The sequence below is a fragment of the Hevea brasiliensis genome, chromosome 10 (assembly GCF_030052815.1).
Source record: "Hevea brasiliensis isolate MT/VB/25A 57/8 chromosome 10, ASM3005281v1, whole genome shotgun sequence".
Taxonomy (NCBI): domain Eukaryota; kingdom Viridiplantae; phylum Streptophyta; class Magnoliopsida; order Malpighiales; family Euphorbiaceae; genus Hevea; species Hevea brasiliensis.
Window position 1 is genome coordinate 4,581,651 of NC_079502.1, and position 19,931 is coordinate 4,601,581.

At 35.7% G+C, this 19,931-nt stretch overlaps 1 pseudogene; it reads left to right on the top strand.

Moving 5' to 3' along the window:
- Positions 1–805: 805 nt before the first annotated feature.
- Positions 806–2,521, top strand: LOC131169468 (high affinity nitrate transporter 2.5-like; annotated as a pseudogene).
- The last annotated feature ends 17,410 nt before the right edge of the window (positions 2,522–19,931 follow it).

Below are 19,931 nucleotides of genomic sequence, written 5' to 3' on the forward strand. Positions count from 1 at the left end.
ATCATATCAAATTAAATAACTAAATTAGGAAGTGTCCAAGCGGCCACAAGTTATTGTTAGACTTGTCACTTTAATGCATAATCCAACAACAAAACTGGAATGGAGGTTGGTGGTCTTAGGTTCTACTAAATTCCAGACAAAAGAAATTGGCCAATGGAGCAGTCACTCAGCTCAGTGAAAGCCATAATATATATAGATTCTAATTGCCTAATTTGTTTAATGCTAAATAAGAATTTATTCTGTTTAGTAATAGCTTTTAAGATAACATTAATAAGAACTAGAGCGGTAGGTAAAGATCAACAATTTTTTATTACAATCGAAAAATCAAATTATATTGATGCTAATTAATTTAGTCTATTTAATTTGATTAATTTTTTTAAGAATTTCAATTTTTTAGTTCAATTTGATTATATTTCCAAATTAATTGAAAAAAAATTTTAACTGAACTGAATGTTTAAAGTATTTTTCTTTTCTCTAGCTCACTAATTCAGACTCAGAGTTTAGCATTCGAAGGCCTAAACTTTTCGGTATAGGTCTTTACTCCATTCAAAATAGCAAGTTCATACACAAAATTAAATAAAAAAAATAAAAAAAAATTCCATTCAATTTAATTTTATCTAGCTAGTCAGTTCGGTTAATTATAATAAAACTATTTAGTTTTTGATTTCCCTAGCTAGTCAGTTCGGTCTTTGCATATTTTCCCTTCTTCTTTATTGACTACATCCTAGTTTGATAGATAGAAAGCAGAAAAGGTTCCAATCATTACACATGGTACTTTAAGGCATCTTTACCAGGAGCCAGTCACTCTCATCTTCTTTCCTGCACAAAGAGGAACAAGCATTAATCAATTACTGTTAGCTTGGAGGAAAAAAAGAGAGAGAGCCCAAAATTTTATTAGCTTAAAAGATTCCTCTTCTTTTAGCCCCACCAAAGGATAGGCACATGGAAGTGGAAACTACTGGGACGGGATTTCAGACTCAAAAATTTGCTCTTCCTGTGGACTCAGAGCACAAGGCAACTGAATTCCGGTTATTCTCTATAGCAGCTCCCCACATGCGGGCATTTCATTTGTCTTGGGCGTCTTTCTTCTCTTGTTTTGTGTCCACTTTTGCTGCTCCACCTCTCCTTCCCATAATACGTGACAACCTCAATCTCACAGCCACAGACATTGGCAATGCAGGTATTGCATCCGTCTCTGGTGCTGTCTTTGCGAGAATTGCCGTGGGACTGCCTGTGACCTTTTTGGACCCCGTATTGCCTCTGCTTCACTGATACTCCTTACAGCACCAGCGGTCTACTTCACTTCCGTTGTCTCATCACCTGTTTCTTTTCTCCTCGTACGTTTTTTCATGGGCTTCTCCCTTGCCACTTTTGTCTCAACTCAATTCTGGATGAGCTCCATGTTTTCAGCCCCAGTAGTTGGCACCGCTAATGGCGTTGCAGGTGGCTGGGGCAACCTTGGTGGTGGAGCAACACAGCTGATTATGCCCCTTGTGTTTGGCCTAATCCGCGACATCGGAGCAGAAGAAATTTACAGCTTGGGGAATTGCATTTTTCGTCCCTGCCCTGTTTCAAATGTTATCAGCATTTGCAGTATTGATCTTTGGCCAGGATCTGCCAGATGGGAACTTCAGGAGGCTACAGAAATCAGGGGATAAAGCCAAAGATAAATTCTCAAACGTCTTCTATCATGGGGTTACAAATTACAGAGGGTGGATCCTGGCATTAACTTACGGGTACTGTTTTGGGGTGGAGCTGACAATTGACAATATAATAGCAGAATATTTTTACGATAGATTTGATCTGAAACTACACACAGCAGGAATTATTGCAGCAAGTTTTGGATTAGTAAATATCGTTTCTAGACCAGCTGGAGGACTGATTTCAGATGTACTGGCAACGAGGTTTGCAATGAGGAGGTGTACTCTGCATCATTCTTGGACGAGTGGGATCCTTAACTTCATCCATCGCAGTGATGATTGCTTTCTCTTTCTTCTGCCAAGCGGCATGTGGGCTAACGTTTGGTGTGGTTCCTTTTGTCTCTAGGAGGTAATTAAGATTTCTACTCCCACTTAATCCCATTTCTATCTCAGAGTTTAAATTCTAATAATACAACCATGTCTCATTCTTCAGGTCATTAGGGCTAATATCTGGTATGACAGGAGGTGGTGGAAGTGTGGGTGCAGTTCTTACACAGCTAATTTTCTTCAAAGGATCCAGATACTCCAAAGAAAGGGGCATAACACTCATGGGTATCATGATTATATGCTGCACTCTATCAATATGTCTAATATACTTCCCGCAATGGGGTGGAATGTTTTGTGGACCATCATCTAAAAAGATTGCTACAGAAGAAGACTATTACACGTGTGAATGGAATTCAAAGGAGAAGGAGCAAGGATTACATCAGGCAAGCTTAAAATATGCTGATAACAGTAGAAGTGAAAGAGGAAGTGAAAGAGACAGAAGAGCAGACTCTGAAACCAGGCCACCTGATCAGACCTCATCTACAAACGTCTAGTCTATGTACTTCAGTTTCTCAAATATGAGCTTAGCAAGTAAAGGTAATGTCCATCTGTGATATTCAAGTTCCAGATTGCAAACTGTAAAAGCATTTGATAAGTAGTCTAAATCATCTCGAAGACCTTATGCATCCATATTTTCTATTAAGGCAAGCACTTAGGCTCTTCTTTCTTCCAAGCCATATTGCAGTGTTAACAAAAACTTTTTGCATGGGTATCTGAAACTTTTCATTCCTTTAATCCAGACATGGATGGTTTTCCCTTAGATGAAGAAGGTGAATTAAATTAAATAGACATGAAGGCTGATCCATGGCTGACATTTAAAGAGAGAAGAAACTATCATCTATTAACTAGTCATTGCATCTGGTTTCATAACAATATTCTTCTCATTAGCATCGTTATCCCTTGAATTGAAAGACAATAGACCTGCCAACTCACACTCCTCCCTTAGGTATAGATTCTATGTCTGCCACTGGTTGGGTATGCCAAAGAAGATATCTAAGATAGTGAAATACAAAAGCAAATTGATTTTGGGCACTATCAGATATAAATATTAGCCAAAAAGCATGTAAATACAAAGCAAGTTACAGTCTCTTACATTGGAATGAATCATATTTAAAACTGAATGCAACAAAAATTCTGATCCCATGGTCTATCTATAGAGAGATTATATTCTAATTAACCTCTGTTACGATCCCACATTGTTGCTAAACAACTTGTTAGAGGTTAATAACTCCTTAAACACTTTCCTTTTATAAATTGATTTTCAATGGTGAATTCTACCTAGAGGGTCATCCTCCTGTGTTGGCCCATGAGATACTTTATTATTAAAGATTTTAGCTAATAGGATTGAAATATATATATTTTTTTCTTAGATGATTAAGAGGCCAGTTTAATCCCACATACACACAATGAAAGAAATCATCATAATGGTATATATTCTATGCATATAAAATTAATTAAATCAATGGGATTGCTTTACATTGGACAAATTACTATTTAGTCTTTATATTGTATTTTTCTTTTGTTAAACTGTTTAGCCCCTCCGTTAATTTTTTTTGTTAGTCAATATTGGTTAAACTACTATTTGATTCATCTATTTTAGTGAAATTAATTAGTTAGTCTCTATATTTTAAAAAATTCATTAGTTAGTCCCTATAATCCCTATAATTTGACTCTATTAATTATTTAGTCACATAATTATTTCTCTCTCATATTTCTTCTCTTCTACATCCATATTCTTCTTCCCCTCATCCTCTATTTGTTTTTATCTGTTGATAAAAATGGTACAAGACTACACAGAAAAATTTATCAACTTTCTTGAATTTCTAAGTAATCAAGAAAAATTATTTTCTAGTAAAGAAAACACAAAAATGATATTTAAGGAATTGGAAATTTAAAAAAAAAATTATAAATTTATATTTAGTCTCCACATAACAAAATTTCTATTTTTATCTAATAATATATTTTTTAAAATATATGAACTAATTAATTAATTTAACTAAAATAGAGAGATTAAATAGTAGTATTTTTCAAAATATAGAATCAACTAATTAAATTTCTTAAAATAAAGAAACTAAATAGTAATTTGAATAATATGAATAACAAAAAATTTAATAGAATGACTAAATAGTTTAACAGAAGCAAAGCATGAGGACTAAATAGTATATTTTTCAAAATATAGGAATTAAATAATTAATTTTAATAAAATACAAAGATTAACCAATAATTTTCCCTTACATTTATTTAACCACAATATCTCAAACACTTTTTTTTTTCCGAAGAATGCCTCAAACACTTGACAACTACTCTTGGAAATCTAAATAATAAACTAAAGAATAAGAACCTAGCCAAGGTACATATTATTCAAGAGGCATTTGGATTACTAATGCTAATCTTCATATACACTAATTAACTAGTAACTAACAACTTAATGATGAGTTTCACAAAATTGAAACAAGCCAGGAGTCACGTAGCTGGAGAAAATGGTAAGAATTTCCTAATCATGTCCACCAAAACAATCTTTAGTCCATACTCTGAAAATACCACCGCAACCTTGGACCCGTGGAATGTCTTGACCAAACGAAGACTCAGTCCAACAAAAACCCGCATTAAGCACGGTTTCTGCACAGTTCCCAAGGTCAGGGATTTGATAGGCTGGGACTTGAGGAGGTGGCAGTGAGATTCCAGGATTTGTTGGGAGTTGAGGCGTTGATGGTGAGAATGGAACTGGATTTTGAATTGCTGGTGCGGTAGGGCTGGGGACGAAAGGGTTTGGCAAATTGGATTGGCATTGGCGTATACATGTGCAATATCTATCATTTGAACCTCGCCCCATCTGAACCCATCTTACCTCATATGGGAGCCCAGAACAATAAGCAGAACAGCCACAGTCTGCATTTGTGGCTTCTGACCTACCACTAACTTGTGCTACTTGTGACACATGAATTTTAAAGGAAAGTATCTCTTTCTTCCTTTGATTATGTAATGGGTGGGAACGAGTCTGTCACTTGTCGAACAATATGAATTTAATATACATATTAGTTTTATTATATAAATTTTACTCACAGTATTGGTATACTGCTTGTTTGCGGGAAAAAAAAAAAAAATGTTAGTGACCGTGGGCGTGGGGTACTGGGGATTAAAGTGTCTGCTGGGCGGTGCATGCTTGTTCAACAACCACCAACACCACCACCGCATTCACCATAAAACGTAGAAACGGGGTGCATATATAAAATAGCCATTCAATTAAATGGAGTTTGCAAGTAGAAATTTTCAGTAAAAAATTGAAATCGTTTGAGGTTTTTTTTTGTCGAAGATAAATATAAACATAAAAATTCAGAAAAGAAATATGCTTCTTAGTAAAATTATGATCAATTTCATTAATATATCATCTAAGATAAGAAATAAAGAAAATAAATAAATATAAATTCAAATATATTATAAGATAAAGTTACCAAAATGCCTAAAACATCTAACAACTAATTAAAATCTAAATAATATACTAATAAAATAATATTGATTAAGATAGCTAAGATCCTAATATTGAGGCATTTGTCTTCAAATATATATACTAATAAAGAAATACTAATTGACTAATGTTGAGTTGAGCAATATTGAACCAAAGCAGGAGGTACCCAGTGAGAGACAATGCTAGGAATTCTCTGATCTCCACCAAAGCAATCGTCAGCCCATTGCTTAAACACACTGCAACATCCTTGAGCCATTGGAACATTTTGAAAAGCAGTACCTAAGGAAGCTTCAGCCCAACAAAAGCCCAAATTAACCGCAGATGCTGCACAGGCTGGAGACAATGCCAATGGTACACTTGGGACTCGAGGGGTTGATGGTGCTGGTAGGTTGGGGCTAGGGAAAGAAGGGTTTGATGGGCATTGGCATACACATGTGCATTGACTCCCGATTGAACCTCTCCCAATTTGAAACGTCCTTATTTCATAAGGGCACCCAAAACAAGAAGCAGTGCAGCCACAATCATCTCCAGATGCAGCCTCTGAAAGCCTTGCTAAGCACACAAGCACGAGAACAAATATCAACCCAATTGAAGACCTCATCTTTCTTTTTGCTACAATATCTCTTCTTGCATATACTTTAGTGTGATTTTGTTTTTGTTGAGCAGCTAGCTCGGCTATTTATAGCATACCCATCAAATATTTTGAATTTATCACAATAATCAAGATTGAATTGTATTTTAATTCTTTTACCGTTTAATATGATGAATTTCTACCATAATTTAATTATAATATTTGAATTACAAAGGGAAACTATATGTGGTACAAGCTTATCATTTAATATTTTCAAGCAGAAAATTAATTTATAATTGTAATTCTACGACCCAATTTACTATTAATATAAGATAAAATCATATATTTAATAAATAAATTCTATTATATATTTTATATTTTGACATCGTGTTATCATGAATTAATTTTATAATAAGATCAAATTGTTATGCAAACAAAGTCCTTCATAGTATCTACTTACGTTCTCTCTTTATTTAATATAATTAATTATTTTTTATTTATAAACATTTAAATACTTTAATTTAATTTCTTTTATAAAACGTTAGTTGGATGAGATAAGATAATCATGTTATTTACAATATTAGGACTCATTAAAACAAGAACCAATTCAATTAAATATTAGATTTACTGACTGCATGTTCACATAGGTATTTTTAAATTCATTTATTATTGTAGTATTAATATATTAAAATTTTAATTTTTATAATTATATTTAATTAATCTGATTTATTCGAATTGACTAAAAAAAATTGATACTAGTTGGATTAAACTAGGAAACCAAGCTAGCCTTTTAAAATTCAATTTAGTTTTTTTATTTTATTTTTTTATCATTAATATGTTATTTAAAAAAAAATTAAGCATGTAGAAAGGTTTATTTTGATAGAGTTAATTTAATTGAATTTTATATACGTGTATATATATATATATATATATATATATATATATATATATATATATATATATATATATATATTCAAGTTTATATTCAAGTTCAACTCTTTTATATGTAATTTTTTTTATTAATTTTTTAATATATAATATAATATTATTACAATATATTAATTTTTAATATTTAATTAAATTTAATTATTTATTATCATAATTTAATTACCATAATATGTCAATTTTTAGCATTTTTTATTTATTTAAAATTAGAACTTTCATTAGTTACAATTGGACTATAACTCTGGAAGTCTAATTTTGGATTTCACCAACAAATTTTAGTAAAATAATTATAAAATTAATTTTAATAATAAAATTTAAAATAAATTAATATTTTTTACCACTCCATTATTCCTTTTTTTCCACTTTTATTAATTAATTTTTGTTAAACGTACGTTGCACGTACATATTTGTGATTTAATTTATTTATATATAATTTTATAATAATTTGTTGTATATAATATAATATCACCATAATGTATTTATTTCCATTGATCAATTAAATTTAGCCCTTTATTATTATAATATCAAATTATCATTACTATACTTTACTCTAATTTTAAAATATTTTTATTATATTTAAAATATTTTAAATTTTTAAATATGCATCATGTAAAAATCATTTTATAATATTATATTGTTATTTTGTCATAGTTATATTTTATAAAATAGAATAATTAATGATCAATCTTATTTAATAAATTAAGTCTAATATTTTTAGTTTGAAATACGATCTATATATAAAAAACAGTGACGTGATATATAAGAGTTATGAAGATATTATTTAATAAAAAAATTATAGATAATTTCTTTTTGTATAATTAACATTTTCTTTATTTATGAAAAAAGGCTGGCTTTCTCTTTTTTTTTTTCAATCAAATTATATTTATATAATCCTAATTTTATTAAAATTTTAATTTTAATATTACTCAACATTTTTTTTAAATTACTCAACATCTTACACGTTAAAATTGTGAAAGAGAAAATTTTTTTTTTTTTAATAGGAGATCATTTCCTTTTAATTACTCAAATTTTATTTTTATTTTTTATTATATTTTTTAAAAATTTAAATTATAATATATTTTGGAGAGTTAATATATAAAAATTATAATATAACATTTTAAATTAATTAAACAAAATTAGTTTCAAACGATTTAAATTATTATTTCACTAAATCTAGTTCATATAAATAATATTGTGTAAAATAGAATCCAAGATCATGTAGAACTATGAAAAAATAATAAATTAATATTAAGTGAAATAGAAATTAAATAAATATATGAAAAATTAATATTAATATTTTAAATAAAATAAAATAATTTTTTATTGTTATTATAATAAATTAGTTTGGGTATTTTTGACAATCTTAACATTCTCCCTTCTTCCCAGTTTTATCTATAATATCTACCTGTCATATATATATGAATGAATGAGAGGTAAACTGTCACGACCCAACCTATGGGCCGATGCCCGTAGTAAGCTTAACTATTCCTCAACCCAACTCTAAGGCCCATTTGGGCCCAATTTCAAGAATTCAACAGGACAGAGTCCGGCCATAAAATGGACCTTTCAACGGGGAGTTTTTGACTCACCCGACCTATAAACGCAATATATAATTAATTGGGGAGCTCAGCTCACCCTCCACATACTCAAATGTCATAAAAATAAATGGGAGTTCAGCTCCCTCATCCAGTCCAACATACATGCATATAATAAGTTTACAGGTCTAACATAGTAATTATATTACAGACCCAAATCAAATGAATATTTCTAACACATGCAGAATTCTATAAGTTAACAGAATTATACAAACATGAATAGACGACCTGCGAAGGAGAAAAGCAGGTTAACCACAACAATAATCCTCCTGTAGCCTGAAAAAATATTAATTTTAACCATAATCTCTATAGCTATCTAAAGCTAATGCACCATGTGAAGTGAAATGCAACATCGTTATAAATTTCATACAAATCACATCAAAAAGGCAATTTGAAACACTCACACACCCAATACTGTCAAACAATACATATATGGGAGTTGATCTCCTATACAGCCCTCTTAATCCAACCTGTGCCAGCAAAGAACTCAAGCCGAACTTTCACTTAATAAACCAAATCGGGGTCCCAGCGAAGAACTCAAGCCGTGTCTACCCCGAAGGACCGGGTCCCAGCGAAGATCTCAAGCCGTGTCTACCCGTCCTGTCACGACCCAACCTATGGGCCGAACCGACACTAGGACCTGGGCCAGCCTAAAGCCCCCGAGGCCCGTAGTAAGCCTAACTGTTCATTAACCCAACTCTAAGGCCCATTTGGGCCCAATTTCAAGAAACCAACCGGACAGAGTTCGGCCATAAAGTGGACCTTACAACGGGGAGTTTTTGACTCACCCGACCTGTAAACAAAATATATCATCAATTGGGGAGCTCAGCTCACCCTCCACACTCATATCGGCATAAAAATAAATGGGAGCTTAGCTCCCTCATCCAATCCATCAAACATGCATATAATTTTACAGGTCCACATGACAATTTATATTACAGACCCGAATCATTTAAATATTTCTAACACATGCGAAAATTCTAGGAGTAAATAAAATTACAAAACTATTGATAAACAACCTGCGAAGGAGAAAAGCAGGTTAACCACAATAAAATCCTCCTGTAGCCTGAGAAAAAAATATTGAACAGGAGTGAGCGTTCGACTCAGAGAGTAAAATATCAATTTTAACCATAATCTCTATAACTATATAAAACTAATGCACCCTGTAGAGTGAAATGCAACATCAACAACATTTTCACATCATAACATCAAAAAGGTAAATTTGGAGCACTCACACACCCTGTAACATCAATCATAATATATGGGGTGATCCCTATCTGACTCTCTTAAATCCAACACAGTGCCGTGAAGAACTCAGCTCGGACTTCCACTTAATAACCAAATCGGGGTCCCAGCGAAGAACTCAAGCCATGTCTACCCCGAAGGACCGGGTCCCAGCGAAGATCTCAAGCCGTGTCTACCCGTCCTATCCATAGTCCACACCACATCACACGCACGCCAACGCACGCACACTGCTCCAAATTACCACAACAACATCCATGGCACGCTAACAGTTATGAATGCAACATAAATCGTGCCTAGAGTTTAACTACATAAATATATGCATATAAGTGATGCATGGGCATGCTTGAACATATAATAATATCGAAATTACAATTAAAAATTAATATTTTACTCACAAACTTGACGATGGTCACTGAGGCGGCTGGGCGGAGGAAGAAGGCTGTCCCGGCTCACCTGACAATTATATTACAATTATTTAATACAAATGACCCAATACAGATCAAGAACAGACCCAATACGTCCTAAGTCGTGCCGAAAATCCGGCAGAGTCTCCCCTATACCTAGGACCTACCCAACCTGCAAAAGAGCTCAAAACACACTTCTATATCCACAATCCATATATCCACAACTCAATCACATCACACAGCCCCTCCTGGGCCCATCAAATCAATCATTCATCACAATATGTAAAATTTCAATTTAGTCCTTATAATTGATCATTTTTGCAAAAACTGCTCAAATAAGCTCTAAAAATTATAAAACTACTTGTGTCCTTAGAAATATTACTAAGCTATTGCAAAAAGAATCGTAATTTTCTAAGCTACCACGAATATTTTATGGATTTTTAATCCTATTTAAGCACTAGAAAATTATGAAAAAGCAAGATTCGGGTTTACCTTTGCCGATTCCGACTTCGGGAACGCGCTCGGGATGCCTGACAATGGTGGGGTAGCCAAAACCTCGATCCAATTCGGAGACTTTTCCGGTAGCTGGTCTGTCTGGCCAGAAATTCACAGATCCGGACAACTGTTGAATTTCCACGAATTGAGGATACCTACACGAAGCCCAATAATAATATATAAAAAAATCAGGGGTGTTACATTCTTCCCCCCTTACAGAAAATTCATCCTCGAATTTTTCACAAGGCAGAATAAAGTACATGATTACACATTGAATAGATAAGGGTACTTGCTACGCATGTCCCGTTCTGACTCCCAGGTGCACTCTTCCACTGACTGGCTCCTCCACAAAACCTTAACCATAGGGATCTGTTTTGATCTTAGCTGTCTCACTTGGTAGTCCACTATGGCTACAGGTTGCTCCTCAAATGTCAAGTTCTCCTTTAGTTCTATTACATCCGACTGTAGTACATGAGAAGGATCGGGAATGTATTTCCTGAGCATAGAGATGTGAAATACGGGATGAACGTGAGAAAGGTTGGGTGGTAGCTCCAACCGGTAGGCAACTGCTCCAACTCTATCAGTAACCTCAAAAGGTCCAATATACCGAGGTGCCAACTTGCCCTTTTTTCCAAATCTCATGACTCCCTTCATTGGAGAAATCTTCATGAATACATAGTCGCCCACTGCAAACTCCACATCCCTCCGTCTGAGGTCTGCATAACTCTTCTGCCTACTGAAAATTTGTTTTGATCGTTCACGATTAAAGGAACTATCTCTGAAGTATACTGCACTAGGTCTACATCATGCACCTTCGCTTCCCCCATTTCCGTCCAACATAGAGGAGACCTATACTTTCTTCCATATAGTGCCTCATAGGGTGGCATCCCTATACTGGAGTGATAACTGTTGTTGTAGGCAAACTCCACCAAAGCTAGCTGCTCATCCCATTGACCTCCAAAATCCAAAACACTCATGCGAAGCATGTCTTCCAGTGTTTGGATTGTCCTTTCGGACTGTCCGTCTGTCTGAGGGTGGAAAGCCGTACTGAAGTTCAACTGTGTGCCAAGTGCCTCCTGCAACTTTCTCCAAAATCGAGAAGTGAACTGGGGCCCTCTGTCAGATATTATGGAAGCTGGAACTCCATGCAATCTGACTATTTCTCGAATGTAGAGCGAGCGTCTTGTGCCCGCACGAATATGTAGTCTTCACAGGCAAGAAGTGAGTTGATTTGGTTAGGCGGTCTACAATTACCCATATCGAATCATATCCTCGCGTGGTACGAGGCAACCCAGTCACAAAATCCATAGAAATCATTTCCCACTTCCATTCTGGGATAGGGAGCTCTTGCAACTTCCCTGACGGTCTCTGGTGTTCAAACTTCACCTTCTGACAAGTCAAGCACTTGGACACAAAGTCTGCTATGCCTCTCTTCATGCCATTCCACCAATAGCTATCTATCACATCATGGTACATCTTGGTGGAACCTGGGTGGACACTGTACAGTGTATAGTGTGCCTCTCGCATGATTTCATTCCTGAGGTTGTCCACATTGGGCACACATATCCTAGAACCTTGCACTAGGGCGCCATCATTGGCAAATCCAAACTCACCACCTTCACCCTGTTGTACTCTTTCTATGATCTTCATTAATTGTTGGTCTCTGTGCTGGGAAACTCTAACTCTATCTCGCAAGTCTGGCCTCACTGAAAAATGAGCCAATAATACCCCTCATCTGAAAGATCTAGGATTAAACCTTGATCCATCAACTCATTTACTTCCTGAATCAACGGTCCCTTCTCTCTGCTGAAATGTGCGCCAAACCGCGGAAGATTTTTCTCGCTAAAGCATCTGCTACTACATTGGCCTTCCCAGGGTGGTATTGGATGGTGCAATCATAGTCTTCCAGAAGCTCCATCCATCTCCTCTGTCTCAAGTTTAAATCCCTCTATTGGAAGATGTACTTCAAACTCTTATAGTCGGTGTATATCTCGCACACTTCACCATACAGTAGTGTCTCCAGTTTTTAGTGCAAAGACTACGCCATTTCCAAATCATGGGTGGGATAGTTACGCTCATGCCTCTTCAGGTGCCTTGAAGCATAAGCCACTACTTTTCCATTCCGCATCAAAACACACCTAGGCCAACTCAAGGCGTCACGACACGGTGTATCCTTCACAACTCATTGGTAGTGTTAACACGAGGCGATGGTTAGACACTCCTTATCCTCATCATTATAAGCGACTCTATCGAGCTCTCTTCCCGTCCTTTGGATCTTATCCACTTCCCTTTTCCTATTTTTGGTATTGTTGGTATCTTTTCAACTCTTTGTACTTATTCCTTAAATTTAGTCCTATCTCATCCTTACACCTTTTCCTTCAAAGATGTCTATCCCATCATCAACTTTAACTTTCTTTTTATTTCTTAGTCTTATCTTGATTACTAGTTTCATTACTTCAGAATTCTAACCCTATGATTTACTCCTATCAAGACATTCTTCACCTTATGTAACACTTATAATTACCCATAGAGAATTTTTTTGTACCCCCTTTTTCCAACTTAACTATCGTAACATTATCATTCCCTACCAGCCTTAGTAGGAAATTGCTTATCTGGATGAATATGAGCCCCATAAACTATAAGTTCCATCCTGAACTAACACTACTGTAGGAAATATGTGTCATGCCTTAATTCCAAACAAGATACTTCACATGTTCATTCTCCTTAATATAATCATATATCGCCCATAGCTTTCTAAACTTCAACCTCAAATTACCCATCAGAACAATTTCATCTATTGAAACTCATCCATAAATAGTACTTCATCTAGCTCATAGTTTAAAACAGTGCAAGCCTTAGTAGCTAACTCAATTTAACTCCTGTCATTACTCGATCGTCCTTTCATACTTAACACTAGGTATGCACTTCTGTCATTCTCATATCGGAAATTGTATATGAATTGGTGCCTATCAAAATCTCAAATAACTAGGTCTCCTTGCCTCAGTCTCTGCTCCTTATATAACGCTCTGGAATCAAAAACACGAGCTAAACTTGAAAAGAAAGAAAAATATCCTCTATATTCAACTACGCCCAATTGTCCATATAATAATGTTTAACCTATGTTTCTTAGTTTTTCTCTTCAAATTTCATCATCTCCTAGCACAATTGTTCTCTACCTATAAGGTATCATCTGCATGAACCCTTTACTATACCATCGTCCTTCCTGACATAATATTTTATAATTTATTAACTTTACTTATACTCGACCTATGATTCATATCTATCATCGTTTATATTGTGCCCTTAACCCTTGTTGAATCCTGAAAGATTTCTCTCGCTAATAGATTATTCAAACACTAATTCCACCCTTATCTATGGTCATTAATTTGATCCTTAAACTTTCTAGTGATTTATTACCATCCATACTTGTCACTTTTTATTCTACCCCTACTGTTGCTCTGTCGTTATTGCGTCACTGCAAAGTGATTCTGTTGATCACACTAAAAATGTTTGCCTGACATTCATAACGAACCTCTAACTACCTTCTCACTATCTCAAAAGTCTAACCTAAAACCTATGTGTCATTATCTATCATTCTTTTCCTCTCATCATACCTATTTGATCCCTTAGACTGACTTTTATTCAACTTACTGCTTACTAACTTCTCTTTCTCTACCTATTTAGGTAGTCCACAATACCATCGCACACCTTCTAACATTTACTCATTATTATTGTATTCCATACCTCCATCACTTTTCTCACTAATGTAGTCCCATTTTGGGTTTTCCATCCTTGTCATTCTCCTTGCCAAGAATAACACGTAGCCTATCCTATATCTTAACTTTGTTCCTTTTATTATGCGCTCTTTAGGTTGTCCTTTCATTTATTTCCTTTGTCTTACCCAAAATAGAACTTGACTATTCTATCCCTGGTTCCATTCTTCTTCCTAACATAATAGCTGTACTTGCTAACTATATCTTTCAGAGTCTCTATCGCGTTATCATATGTCTGTGCTACTCAGATTTGGTCCTTTGACCACTCTAGCTAGTACTTCCACTAGCATTTAGATTATATTGCATCTGCAATCAATTGTCCAAACTTTCATTCTGCACTTTCTTTATCCATTGGCCTTCTGTGATTTATCTTCGCTAATTTATTACTCTTAACACTATTATAATTAGATTATACTATTGTTTTGAATAATTTGAAATTAGAAAGGAACTCAGCAAATTACAGTCATACTTTTATTTTATGATCTCTATTCTTATCCTTTAGCTTACATAATACCCTTACCACCTCGAGAACTGATTCTGTAGTAATTTTATTTATTTGTTATTATTATTATTATTATCCATGTTTACTCAATTAGCCAAAACTTAAGGTTCCGGGCACCCAAACCCGTCATCCAATTCAAAGGATTTACATCCATCGTGATCTGATTATATATGATTCCTATAATAGAACTTGCATCCTCCGCAGGATACCTGAGCCAACTTCTCTCTACCACACTCTACAGTCCCATCTGGGGCACTATTTTGTTGGTCACCATTATTAGTAATAACTTTCGATCCCTTCTGAAAAGATAGGACTATACCCTAACTTGCTGCAACAAAGATACTACATTTACCACCTTGCCCAAAACCATGTCAAATTAATGACTCTCCTATCATATTATAGCTCTGTGAATCATCAATTCATAGTTCCGACTTTCCCTAGGTAGTAGGGTTGTACTTTATTTCATACTGATACACACAAGGTATACTATTCTCACTAAGTTCTAACCAAATTTTTGTCATACTGCAAAAACCATCCAAAATTCCATACTGAATACTAGATAATCTCACTCTATAGGTGTCACCTTTACTTTGCAACTAATCCGAAACCTCTGGTCTGATGGCAATTCTTATTGTAACTCTAGCTCATGCTAGGGTAACTGAGTCACTGACTCTAGTTATCACCCCACTGTGACCTCTCAATATTCTAACTCTAGACCCCTAACTAGGAGTTCCCAACTCCTCTGCAGATATAGAACTCTGTTATGGTATTACTGTACCAAAACAGAGACTGCCTGCAAACATCCTCATCATAAGCACTACAGGGAAGTACGCAGCTCTACACACCAGTAGTGGTATCCTCATCCTTATCTAGGGCAACTGTACTTTTAAGACTCACTTTTATGTACTCGTGCCTTACACGAAATGGGCACACCATTTAAACCCATACTGACAAAAATATAACATTTCTTGGAGTACGTATCCTCATGATAGACCTCACATGTCTACTAACTCTATTTCACATTTACTCGTACTCCACGAAAATCAAGACACTAAGCGAGGTAATCTTATATTCCCGAGGTATAACGTAGAATCTAGAAACAAAGAATTACAGGAAAAGACGAAACAGAATCCTATACTCCGCATGTGACTCCTAGTAGACTCTTCCCAACACTTAGATAATTTTTCCCTATGAATCTGGAGCCTAAGCTCTGATACCACATTTGTCACGACCCAACCTATGGGCCGGACCGGCACTAGGACCTGGGCCAGCCTAAAGCCCCCGAGGCCCGTAGTAAGCCTAACTGTTCATTAACCCAACTCTAAGGCCCATTTGGGCCCAATTTCAAGAAACCAACCGGACAGAGTCCGGCCATAAAGTGGACCTTTCAACGGGGAGTTTTTGACTCACCCGACCTGTAAACAAAATATATCATCAATTGGGGAGCTCAGCTCACCCTCCACACTCATATCGGCATAAAAATAAATGGGAGCTCAGCTCCCTCATCCAATCCATCAAACATGCATATAATTTTACAGGTCCACATGACAATTTATATTACAGAACCGAATCATTTAAATATTTCTAACACATGCGAAAATTCTAGGAGTAAATAAAATTACAAAACTATTGATAAACAACCTGCGAAGGAGAAAAGCAGGTTAACCACAATAAAATCCTCCTGTAGCCTGAGAAAAAATATTGAACAGGAGTGAGCGTTCGACTCAGAGAGTAAAATATCAATTTTAACCATAATCTCTATAACTATCTAAAACTAATGCACCCTGTAGAGTGAAATGCAACATCAACAACATTTTCACATCATAACATCAAAAAGGTAAATTTGGAGCACTCACGCACCCTGTAACATCAATCATAATATATGGGAGCTGATCCCCTATAAAGCTCTCTTAAATCCAACCTGGTGCCAGCGAAGAACTCAGCTCGGACTTCCACTTAATAACCAAATCGGGGTCCCAGCGAAGAACTCAAGTCGTGTCTACCCCGAAGGACAGGGTCCCAGCGAAGATCTCAAGCCGTGTCTACCCGTCCTATCCATAGTCCACACCACATCACACGCACGCCAACGCACGCACACTGCTCCAAATTACCACAACAACATCCATGGCATGCTAACAGTTATGAATGCAACATAAATCGTGCCTAGAGTTTAACTACATAAATATATGCATATAAGTGATGCATGGGCATGCTTGAACATATAATAATATCGAAATTACAATTAAAAATTAATATTTTACTCACAGACTTGACGATGGTCACTGAGGCGGCTGGGCGGAGGAAGAAGGCTGTCCCGGCTCACCTGACAATTATATTACAATTATTTAATACAAATGACCCAATACAGATCAAGAAAAGACCCAATACGTCCTAAGTCGTGCCAAAAATCCGGCAGAGTCTCCCCTATACCTAGGACCTACCCAACCTGCAAAAGAGCTCAAAACACACTTCTATATCCACAATCCATATATCCACAACTCAATCACATCACACAGCCCCTCTTGGGCCCATCAAATCAATCATTCATCACAATATGTAAAATTTCAATTTAGTCCTTATAATTGATCATTTTTGCAAAAACTGCTCAAATAAGCTCTAAAAATTATAAAACTACGCCTGATCCTTAGAAATATTACTATGCTATTGCAAAAAGAATCGTAATTTTCTAAGCTACCACGAATATTTTATGGATTTTTAATCCTATTTAAGCACTAGAAAATTACGAAAAAGCAAGGTTCGGGTTTACCTTTGCCGATTCCGACTTCTGGAACGCGCTCGGGATGCCTGACAATGGTGGGGTAGCCAAAACCTCGATCCAATTCGGAGACTTTTCCGTAGTGGTTCATGCGATCGTAAATTCACGCATCCGACAATCGTGAATTTCCGCGAATTGAGGATACCTACACGAAGCCCAATAATAATATATAAAAAATCAGGGGTGTTACACGTCCTGTCCATAGCCAACACTATACCACACACACACCAACTCACACACACTGCTCCAAATTACCACAACAACATCCATGGCACTTTAACAATTATGAATACAACATAAAACATGCCTAGTGTTTAACGACATAGATACATATTTATAAGTGATGCATGGGCATGCTTGAACATATAATAATATCGAAATTACAATTAAAATTAATATTTTACTCACAGACTCAACCGAAGTCACTGTGGCGGCTGGGCGGAGGAGGAAGGCTGTCCCGACTCGCCTGACAATTTTTATTACAATTATTTAATACAATTGACTCAACACAAATCAAGAAAAGACCAAATACGTCCTAATTCGTGCCGAAAATCCGGCAGAGTCTCCCCTATACCTAGGACTTACCCAACCTGCAAAAAGGCTTAAAACACACTTTTATATCCACAAACCATATATTCATAACTCAATCACATCACACAGCCCCTCTTGGGCCCATCCAAACAATCATCAATCACAACATGTAAAATTACAGTTTAGTCCTCATAATTTAACCCTATTGCAAAAACTACCCAAATGAGTTCTAAAAATTCTAAAACTTTGCCCGCGGTCCTTAGCATCATTACTAAGCTAATGCAAAAGGAATTATAATTTTTTGAGCTACCACAAATATTTTATGAATTTTTAATCTCATTCAAGCACTAGAAAATTAAGAAAAAGTGAGGTTCGGGTTTACCTATGTTGATTCCGACTCCGGGGACGCACTCAGGATGTCTGACAACAGTGGGGTAGCCAAAATCTCGATCCAATTCCAAGACTTTTTCGGTAGCCGGTCTGTCTGGCCGAAATTTCACAGACCCGAGCAACCGTCGAATTTTCTACGAATTGAAGGTACCTACATGAAGCCCACAATACGGGGGTTAGTATATAATTTTTACAAAATTTTCTAAGCTCATTTAATGCTCGAAAAAATACTACGAAGTTTCGTGGGACCCACCGAAAACGGTGTCGTAAAATTTTGAAATTTATATTGCCGCGAAGCTCTCAACGAGTGGAGCGCTCTGGTACTCTCGATTTTCTCGTGGGGTTCACGGTTTGCGAGAAATCTAGCCCAAAAATCGAAATGGGCTAAAACTTCCCGGACAAATATTGGGCAAATCGCTCGATGAATTTTGGTGTTCTTAGTGTTTATGGAAAGCTCTCGAGGTGTTGATGATGTTTGACACAAGACCCGGCCCAATCGGTGGCCGGATCGACCGGATTTTGACTGGGAAACTGAAGCGGAGCGCTACGCGTAAGGTGGTCTTCACTCACGTTTTCCCGGCGTTCCAGGCGGCAGCCGGCGAGGAGGAAAGGGCAAGGCGGCGCGCCGGCGAGGTGGGGAGGCTGGGGCGGTGGCTAGCCGGCATGGGGAGGAGGGAGGAGAGAGAAAACGGGAGAGAAAGGAAGAGAGAAGGGACGCGCGGATGGGAGAAGAAGAAAAAGAAAGGTCAGTCTGATTCGATTGGTCAGATCCGGTCTGGTTCGATTCGGCCGGTTCGATTCAGAATATAAAATTTTGAATTTTTACTTTGCCTTGTGACTAAAAATGAGGCCTAAAAATTTCGAAAAAATTCTAAAAAACTCAAAAAAATTTGTAGACTTCAAATATATTTTTAGTTTTTCCGCGTGGTCTTTAAATTAATTTTTAAAAATCATCAAAGTTTTATATTTTCGGGAAATCAAACCCGATTTCTAAAATCCGAAAAATTTCAAATAGTTTCCTAAAATTTAAATAAAATAAAATATTAATATTACTCACAAAATAATAAATTTAAAAATTTGGGGTGTTACAAACTTATAAATCATCAAAATACTTACTTTTTAAAATTATTTACAATATTATAAAAATACAAATAAAAGGAATTATAAAAAATAAAGAAACATGATTATTATATAACGTATATTTTAATAGG